The following is a 10,038-nucleotide window of genomic DNA, read 5'->3' on the forward strand; positions in this document are numbered from 1 at the left end:
CCTCAGCGGTGGAATAAATCCACATGTGTAAGACTTTTGTATAATTCCCGAGTCGTACCTCAGCGGTGGAATAAATCCACATGTGTAAGACTTTTATATAATTCCCGACTCGTACCTCGGCGGTGGAATAAATCCACATGTGTAAGACTTTGTATAATTCCCGAGTCGTACCTCAGCGGTGGAATAAATCCACATGTGTAAGACTCGTTTTGGTAATATGCACTTATAACTCGTCAGTCAAAAGTGGGGTTGTCAATCCAAATAGCACTATCCATAATTACCAACGGTTCATATAATGAATTAATTGGTAGTGTAAAGGGAAAACGGGGATTTAAGAGCGATAACAAAAGAAAACTCAGGCAACTAACACAAGCATACATACCAAAGTGCAATAGCAGTAAGAATAATTTAACAATTCGCGTATAATAAAACAACCGGTACRTAGTAWCAATTCGCGTATAWTAAAACAACCGGTACGTAGTAACAATTCGCGTATAATAAAACAACTGGTACGTAGTACCAATTCGCGTATAATAAAACAACCGGTACGTAATATTAGTAGCATGCTTTTCCCCCAAAAATACGAAAATAATAAAAAGGGGCTGTGAAAACTCACTTTTTCTTTCACTGAGAAGGTGGTTGATGATCGAATGGGTGTAGCTTGGATAAGTCTTTCTAGAGAATTCCAATATAAGACGAACGGTTGGCAAACTTTTAAAAATTAAGGTTACTAGTCTACCTTTACGTCTTATATAATGCCTTTTTATGAATAAAATCAAGTTTTAAGCACTTTATATGCTTAAAATAGGGTTTATGGTTTAGGAGTCCAAACCTAGTGATTTTAGGAAAATATGCATGCTGACAGAATCTTTGTGACTCAAACATGTCTATGGTTCACCCTCATCCAAGAGGTATATTTTTCCACAAATTTTATATGTTTTATTTTAATGTCTTAGGGAAAGTTTGGTATACATAACACCATTTTTAGTGGTGGATAGGTATTTTAATTATTATACTCAAGATAAGGTATCACAGTCACCAAGGCAGCCTGCACATTCTTTTTTACGCATGCGAATGGAAGGTCAAATCTCAATAGTTTTCAGATATTCCAATTGGGTTTTAAAACTAACTCAAGTATCTATTTTCCAGAAAAAGAATGATCGTTGTTTATTACGTTTGCAGGAAGTTATGGTCATTTTAAGACACATGTCCAAATCTGTCAGATTCTGTCTGCATGCGCACGTAACTTAGATTGAGTGGTTGAGACCCCAAAGCTCCATATTTTTGAGTGAAACTGGGTTCATATGAACCCTAACTCATAAGAGAATATTTCAGAAGAAGAATAATGAACTAAGAACAAGTAATAAAGGAGATATTAACACACAAAGTAGGATCTACCTAATGATGGTTTCACAGTTTGCACACCTAAAGTGTTTTAGGTGTTTGGATTTCAAAACTCCATATTTTCATGTGATTCCATGAATGAAGATGATAACTCATATATTTAACTCTCAAAGGAAGAATCATCCTTTTTCATTGAGTTTTGAAAGAGATATGGTCATTAGAACATGCATATACAAATATGTCAGTTTTGGACAAATTGCATACTCATTTTGTTTTGAGTAGTTGAAACCTCAAATCACCATATTTTTGAATGAAATCAGTGGAATTTCAAAGGTAACTCATTAAATTAACTTTCAGAAGAAAAATCAATGATTTGGATGATTATTTAGAGAGTTATGGTTGTTTAAAGTAGGGTTTACCTACTGAAAAACTCCCAGATGCACATGCATCTTRTTTTGAGTATTTGGGGAGTCAAAACTCAATGTTTTTGAGTGAGACCAATTGGATTAAAACCCCAAATCAATAAATGAACTTTTAGAAGAAGATTCATGACATTTGAACATATTATTGCAAGAAATGGACGATTTATGCACATGCATGCAATCTGTCAGCACTTAAAATGTCATTTTTTTTAGGAATCAAACCCACATGCAACATGATTTTAACTATTTTCTTGAGTTCTAATGTTTGGGTCATAGATTACCACCATCATATGAACATTTTTACATGTTTTTGGTGTATAATCTCTCCTTAAAACTTAGAAATTTTCGGAGGTTAGAAGAAGGTAGTTTAAAATGCAAGAAAAGTGGGTTTTTCCCCCAAAGTTTGCAAGAAAATGATGGAGATGAAGTTGCTACCTTGATTGATGATGAGAAGGATGTAATATCTTCAAAATCTTTGCTATTTTGATGGAAAAATATGAAGAAATTGGCTGGAGTTTGAACTCATTTGCAAGAGAGAGCTAGAGAGAATTTTGAGAGAGGAGTTGGAGAGATGAAATGAGAAAATGAGAGTTGTAAGTGGAGAAATGTAATATTTATATGTGGGTATTAGGAGGGGGGGGGGGGGGGGGGCCAGCCATGGGGACCCAAGCCCAACCAATTCTTTTTATTTTTTTAATTAAATTTAAGCCCCAAAATTGTTAAAATGTCATTTTTCTCAATTTTGACATTTTTCTTCAAATTATAAACCATGTTAGTTAAATTCATTTAAATAAAAAGTTTTTTTATTTAAAACACTAAAACTTTGTGTTTTATATAAATTGGGTATAAATTGGAGCATTTGGCACTATATAAGACGTTTCAGGTAGTTACGGGTCGGAACCGGACTTTCTAATCAACTACCAGAAACTCTAGAAATTTTTCGGCCAATCTAATCTAACTAACTCCTAATCTTATAAATTATCTTTAATAACATTAATATAAACTTAATAAGAGCTAACTTGGAAGCTTAAATTTGACAGTTGTCACATTCATCGATACACACGGCTCTGTTGATCTAGAGAGTTTTCTTCCCTTCCTTGATTTGTTTCTCCAATTCAGCCCAAATGTCCATAGACAACTGGCAATGATTCATACTCTTGAAGATCTCATGTGGTATTGCCATGATCAACATCCTTTAACATTTGCTTTCCAATTCAACTAATACCCTTTCTTCATCGTTCCAGTTTGCGATTGATTTGGGTTCATAATGCTCAGGAACTCCAGGGGTTGTACCAGTTGTTGGAACTCGTGGAATTAACATCATTGGTACGTAAGTAGGATTGTAGAGAAATTCACACATTCTAGTGTGAATTCCCTCCAAAAAGTTGATCATATGCATCTTCCATTGTTGATATTCCTCTATGATAAGCGTAGGAGGCTTTGATTGAGATCCAGTGCTCATGAATGAGGTATTGACCAAGTTTGCCATTGAAATTAAATGAAACAGGGTAAACTGGAGAAAACTGGTGTTCTATATAATGCTGATTAATACCAAAAACAGAATTAATCGAATGAGAATTTAATTCCTGCTTTGATACCAATTGTTAGGACCTGTAAATTCAGATTTGGTATTTAATCTCTTATTCTGGATGATCTTTAGGACGATTACAGTGCAGCAGAAACAATGATAAGAACACAACAGAGTAATTAACCAAGAACACACAGATTGATATGAAGAAKATGAACRBAATAGAATAGCTTCAAAGGTTTTTCAATTGATTGAAAATATAGACGATTACAATACGGAAGCACACTGAATTACAAAGGCCTAAGCTGCTATTTATACTAGACACTAACGACCTTTCTGACATGACCTAGACGTGTGAAATCATCCAAGCCGTCCAAATAAAGTTGATTAAAGACCTAGTCACATGAGAAGCACGTGCAGCTAACAACCTTTGAAAAACAGCAGAACAAGATCTTCACAGAAGATGAATCCGCAGACCCTCTGTGAGCCATCTCAGAGGCTCTGCTGTAGAAGACTTGTAGGTTCCTATTGCCAGAGGACCATTTTCCAGAACCTCTGTGAGAGACAATAGAGGTTCTGTCATTCTTGACTTGCACGATCAAACAGCTTCTGTTGATGGTCCTCTGTTGTCTTCTATGGAAGATACCCTTCTGTCAACACTTGCAGAATACTTTTTCATACTTTTACATTAAGTAAATATTGGAGCTAACATCCTTGATCATACGTCCTTTAAAGTCCTTGGAAAAGTGGCCTAGCTTTTCGCACCTATAGCATCGTAGACCATCTTTTCTTCCATCTCCTCTTTCTCTTCTATCCTCTCTTATCTCTTCTCTATCTTCTCTTCTTTCATCTCTCTGATGAAATTTGACCATCTTCTGTCCATAGGCAGGCTGGAATCTCTCTCTTCTGGAGTCTCTTTTGTTATCTTTTTTGAAGGGTCATTTGACAAACTTCTTCTGGAACTATTTAGTAATCAAAGCAAGAGATTTGGTAAATGCTTTGAGATCATCATCAGAATTTGACACTTCTTCTTCAGATTCAGATTCTATGATTAAGGCCTTCATGCTCTTTTTTTGTGTTCCTTGGAAAAGCCTCTTGAAACCTCCTTTTCTTCAGACACTAAGGCAAGAGGTCCTCCGATGGACACCTTCCTTTTCAGAATATCTTGCTCTTGAGCAGCAAGCGTTCCATAGACATCCTGAAGTGACCAACTATCTAAGTCTTGATTTGCTTGTAAAGACGTAGACAGTTGTGTCCATTCATCACCGGGACTTTTGAGGAATAGGACGTTGTTATCCTCTTTTGTTCTTTCAATGTTGTTTCTACGGCATTGATTTATCAGGGTGTTGAACCAGTCACAAGTCTTCTGGATTGGTTCGTCAGACAATGCTTTAAAATTTGTGTATTCATTTAAACATTGCGCCCTTCTGTGTTTCTTAGATTTAGCTCCTCCCTCCAACTATTTTGCAAGTTCGTCCCATATTTCCTTGGCCATGGTACAAGCATCCAGAGATTGAAAAATCTCATTAGGAATGGCCATAATAATCAATCTTTTAGCCTTCCTCTCAGCTTTTAGCCTTCTACTCTTTTTATGTCGTCCTCGTCCCAATTGCTTTCATCTTTCACCATGTAGTAAGCTAATAGTTCTTCAGTTGTGTTTGTGTCAGGAACTCTTGGGACAAGAGTTTGGGGAATGTAGAGACCTTCCATAACATATCTGAGGAGGTTCCTGTCCATCCCCTCTAGGAAGTTTACTATCCTTATTCTCCATTATGGATACTCCTCACGTTGAAGAGTTGGAGGATGGTGAGAGAACCAACGCTATAAGCAGAATTCCAGTTGGCCATTTATGAGATTTTGAAGAGAAGAAGAAAATATGAGAATGAAGGAAAAATTGAGAGAACTGAATATTCATATTCAAATTGATCCTTTTGCTTGAAAATCAATCAATTGGCTCTGATACCAATTGTTGATCCCAGATCTCTCAAAGATTTACGTTTATGAACCTAAATCTATCGTATATATGAAGAAAGTGAAAAACAACTTCAATGATATTCAAGAGAGTATAAAGCATTCAAGAAATTTCACTATAATATATGATAATGAGAAGGATTACTTTATTTACAAGACATATGAAAGCTATTTATATTAGCAATCTAGTCTAAGAGATAACAATCTAGTAAAGGATATCTATGAGATAAACAAGGAAAAGATATCTATCTAGAAATATGTAGTTATCTCTAACTACCTAGTGTAACAGAATTCCAGCTGTCAATGAGTCATCTTCAGCTGTGTCTAGGTAGTATGTTCAATCAGGATTCTTCACGTTTCTGCTTGACTAGAGTATATCCGATTGAACTGACATTTGACGATTCTCTTAGTTGCTGTAAACTAGAGTAGTAATAGAGATGCTAGTTCATCGCACCTCTGGACTATTCATCGCATCTCTGGTTTGTCTTTGAGCACTTAGAATATTTTCCAACTTTGTCTTCCATTGGTCCTCCAGACTTCCATACTTGTGCATTTTTCATTACTTTTACAAATAAGAATTATGGGGTCTAACAGAGATTACAAATAAACTCTCAACTATCAACTAGTTCTCACAAGAATTCTCTATAGTAAGAGCGTATAAGAATTTTGGCAAATTCGAGTCACGTTGAACCCAAGGAGGACACCTCCTTTTATACGTCCAAGTACAAACAAAATCTCCTATATTCTAGGCTTCAAACTCTGACTTCTTGTTTAGAGTCTCATATCTTCACATTCCTTGAAATGTGGAACTGTTTCTACGTAAATGTCAAATTCTGGATAAAGACTTAGAGATAAGGTTGGAACTGCTTGTGCGCAAACTAAGGGCGTAAGAGACTCAAAAACTCTGCAAGTATAGTGTAGAGATAAGGTTGGAACTGCTTGACGCTTAAGACTTGATCTTCCTCTGTTTGAGCACGGGCTCTGCATGAGAGGTTCTTGCTCTGTGTGAAAAAGATATCTATCTCTTAGTGACCTCTACATCGGAGCTCTTGGTCCATAAAGCTTCTAAGACTAAGTCCTATTTGACTAGAGAAGAGCCTTCTTACTTATACTTTTACAAATAGGGTTCTAACAAGGAGGTTGGGAGAGGAGCTACGTGTACGACAGTGTCTGAGGAGATCCCTGAAGAGCAAGGTAGGTGTAGAAGAGAGAGCTCCTTGGGATAAGTTATGTTTCAATGATTGATACCTGTTGGGAGGTAACAACCATCGACCTAGTTATCCCTTTTTTGGCTTTCTTGGCCCTCACTGAAAGTCCAAGAGTGGCTTGAGTGGAGATCCTCTTAGAGGATATGGTGGTGGTGGTTGGGATAGACTGAGAGGGGTTTTCCTCAATCCTGACCAACTATGGGAGAGAAGATGAAGGGGTAGAAGACATACTTGTGACATGATCGATGGTAAGCATTGGTGCGAATAAACCAATATCTCCAGGTTTAGACTTGTGGTTCGAGACTCTAGACCCAAACTTGCAAATAGGCAAGTTGCCTTCTATGGGGTATTTATTGCTAAATATTTTAGCAAATACCATACACAGGATCCTGGTATAAGGCACCACCTTTTCTCCCTGACACTTGTTCAGCTTTAGCGCCAGATCTTCAAAAATAACGCTAGCAAAGTTGGTCTTCATCTGGCAAATGACAGAAATGCCAATGTTAAGAGCAACCCTTGAGGCTTGGTTTTAGCCACCAGTCTTGCCTCCCATACATTGAATGAAATGGGAAAATAAGTATTGCCATATTGCAGACATGCAGTTCTTCTCAACCTTTGATAGGGACTTGAGGGGTTCGCTGGAGTCCTTCTTGGTTGGCTAGTTGTAGCCAATATCATCAAGTCAGGAGATGATATTTTCAGTGGAAGGTTCACTGGGGTAGGGACCCTTATGTAGTTGAAGAGCGGTCCTCAAAGTGGCAACGCCAAAACTAACAGTCATTTTGTTAAAAGTGAAAGAGATTTTCCCCACCTGTGTTGATCCCAGATCTCTCAATAACAGTAATAATCAAGTTAAGAATAACCAAATTATAGTGTTTTAATGAACACAATGATGAACACTCAAGAACAATGTATAAACATTCAAAGAACAATCTTGAGTGCCAATGATTTCATTTTATTCAATATTAATGTAAAAACGTAAAAGCTTCGTCTAATACAATAGGCCTAATCACCTATTTATACTAGTAGGCTAATAAGAAGATAACTATCTAGCGAGACTATCTAGCTAATATTCTACTAACAGATAAAGCTTATCTATAATAAGGATAAACATTCAAACGAGATAAACTTCATAGAATCCAGCTGTTGAATGATTATCTCCAGCTGTCTTCCATGGGATATGAGTTCAACCTTATCTTCATATCTTCATAGCTTGCCTCTGGTTGAACTGGTGAAGGAAACTTCAAGTGTTAGTATCCAAAGGAGTCACGGAGATGCACTTTCCATCGCATATTTGGTCAGTTCAAAGACCCTCTGGATGTTCTTCAGACTTGTTTGTCTTCCATCGGCCTTCTGGTTCTTCATCACTTGTTTGTCTTCATTACTTCATGCATAATTCTTATGGGGTCTAAGAATCTCCCCTAAGTAATCAAAGAGCAAACATCATCTATTCTAAGAACATTCAAAGTATAAATGAAGAATAGAGGCTATTCTAAAGAAAAACATCTTTTGCCAAATTTTTCATTGGATCAAATGATGAATTCTTACATTGGTGAAATGGAAATTACAAGACAAAAAAAATATATAAGACAACACTTAGGGTCTCCCTTGTGATATTTCCTAAAAACGCACGAGTAGTCCTCTGTAATCGATGACTGTGGATATTTCATGTATCAATCTCTGTCCATCGTCTGTTGGTATGTGAGATCTGCCCAATCGGTCTCTTATGGCTTTCTGAAACCATTTAAGTGTTTCATTTGAATACTTAAATGCCTCAGTCAACCTAAAGAGTTTCTCTACTCCAAACTCATTTTTGTATACCAGACCCAGTTCTGGTTGAGTAAGGACAGAGGCAGATCTCTTCTCCTGCAGGCCAGGGAAGTCTTCATTAGGTGGAGTGCAAGATAGTCTTTTGATGCCAAGACTTTGATTAATCTCAAAGTCACTCTTGGCTTGATGCTTCACCAAGGTTTCCATTATCTGCACGATCGCTCTATTCGCCATCCCAAATCTTATGCCATGATCTTGTCGCTGAGTCGTGTACACGTATAGCTTGATCAAGTCATAGGGATTAAGATTGATCAAGTCATTGTCACTAAAGATGCTGACCTGACCATGAGCTCGCTCCACTGTGTACTCGATGTACTTGATGGCTCGGTTAGCGAAGGTCCTTATTTTGATGTCCATGACCAACCTTATTCCATCATTTAAGAAAATAGCCCTTGGTGGTTGGGTGGTCTGTCTCACAAACCTATGGTGTAGGAGGTTCATGGATTTTGGTGAAAGGATTGGAGGATTGAGTGTCAGCCCTTCATCGCGATCATGGTACAAGTATTGATGGATATTCTCCATCATGATTGGCTCCCTCGGTGGCATCTTTGGACGTCTCCTGAGTGACTCCATGTTTGCTATTATTTCATTGACTATACCTTGAGGAGGGTGCCTCGAAGATGAAGGAATATCCTCTTGCACTTGGGTTTGTTAGGCTGTGGGTTGTGTTTTGGTTAATGGTTGAGAGGGGGTAGGTGATGGAAGAGTTTGGGTTGGCTCTGGTTTATTGGGCTCATATAGGGTGGCTTGTGGTTGAGGAGGTTGTATTTGGGTGGTTTCTGATTCATTAGGTTGAGTTGGTGGTTGTTGTGGTGATGAAGGTTGGATGATTGTGGGTTGAGGTTGTATGGGTAGAGTGGTGAAGGGTTGTGTGGTGCGTGGTGTTGGTGATGGGGTTAATGGTAAGTTAGGAGTTGGTGATGGGGTTAATGGTAAGTTAGGAGTTGGTGATGGGGTTAATGGTAAGTTAGGAGTTGGTGATGGGGTGAAGGGTAGGTTGGTTGGTGGTGTTGATGGTTCTTCATCGGTTGATGAGCTCAACTCGATCGGATTTTGGAAAGTGGCTAGGGGAACATGTACATTATGTACATCTTCAAAGGGCTGAGCCTCTGGTTCCCTTGCTTGGGTTGATGGTGGAGGCTGTTCTTGTGTTTGGGGTGGTGGTGATGGTGCAACGCATACCCTCGGATGAGTAGCCGCGGCTTGATTCTCCCCCTCATGAGGTCCAAGACCTTGATCATCGGGGTCTGGGTCCTCATGACGTGGCCTTTTGTGGGGGCGGCTACTGGAGCATGATGTTCTGCTCCTCTTCTTCTTTTTCTCCTTCCTGAAGGTCACAAGATACGCCTTCAGGACTTGTTGTCTTCTGCTCTCCTCCATCGTGTGAAAGAGAGAGGTGGATTAGCAAGGCTCTAAGAGAGAGCCTTGGTCGGTTGAAGGGCGCGATGGATGAATTTTTCACTTATCTCATTGAAGGATGAGACAAAGTGCCTTTGACAGGCCCTTAGGTCGGCCCTGGTTGCATATTCCATGGTGGAGGTAGAGGCAGGTGGAGGCATTGAGGTTGAGGCGGATGTGGATGGTGGAACGAGAAGGTTGGCAATAAGATTTCTCACCTCTGCAGTGAAGGAATAGAAGGCTTCATCGAAGGATGGGCCTGTAGAGGGAGGCTGAGGAGGGGGAGGTTGGGGTATGTTGGCTAATATGGTGGCTGGGAGGGAGGATAGGGTGTTTT

Source organism: Cynara cardunculus (assembly GCF_001531365.2).
Source record: "Cynara cardunculus var. scolymus isolate 2C chromosome LG 2, CcrdV1, whole genome shotgun sequence".
Lineage (NCBI taxonomy): Eukaryota > Viridiplantae > Streptophyta > Magnoliopsida > Asterales > Asteraceae > Cynara > Cynara cardunculus.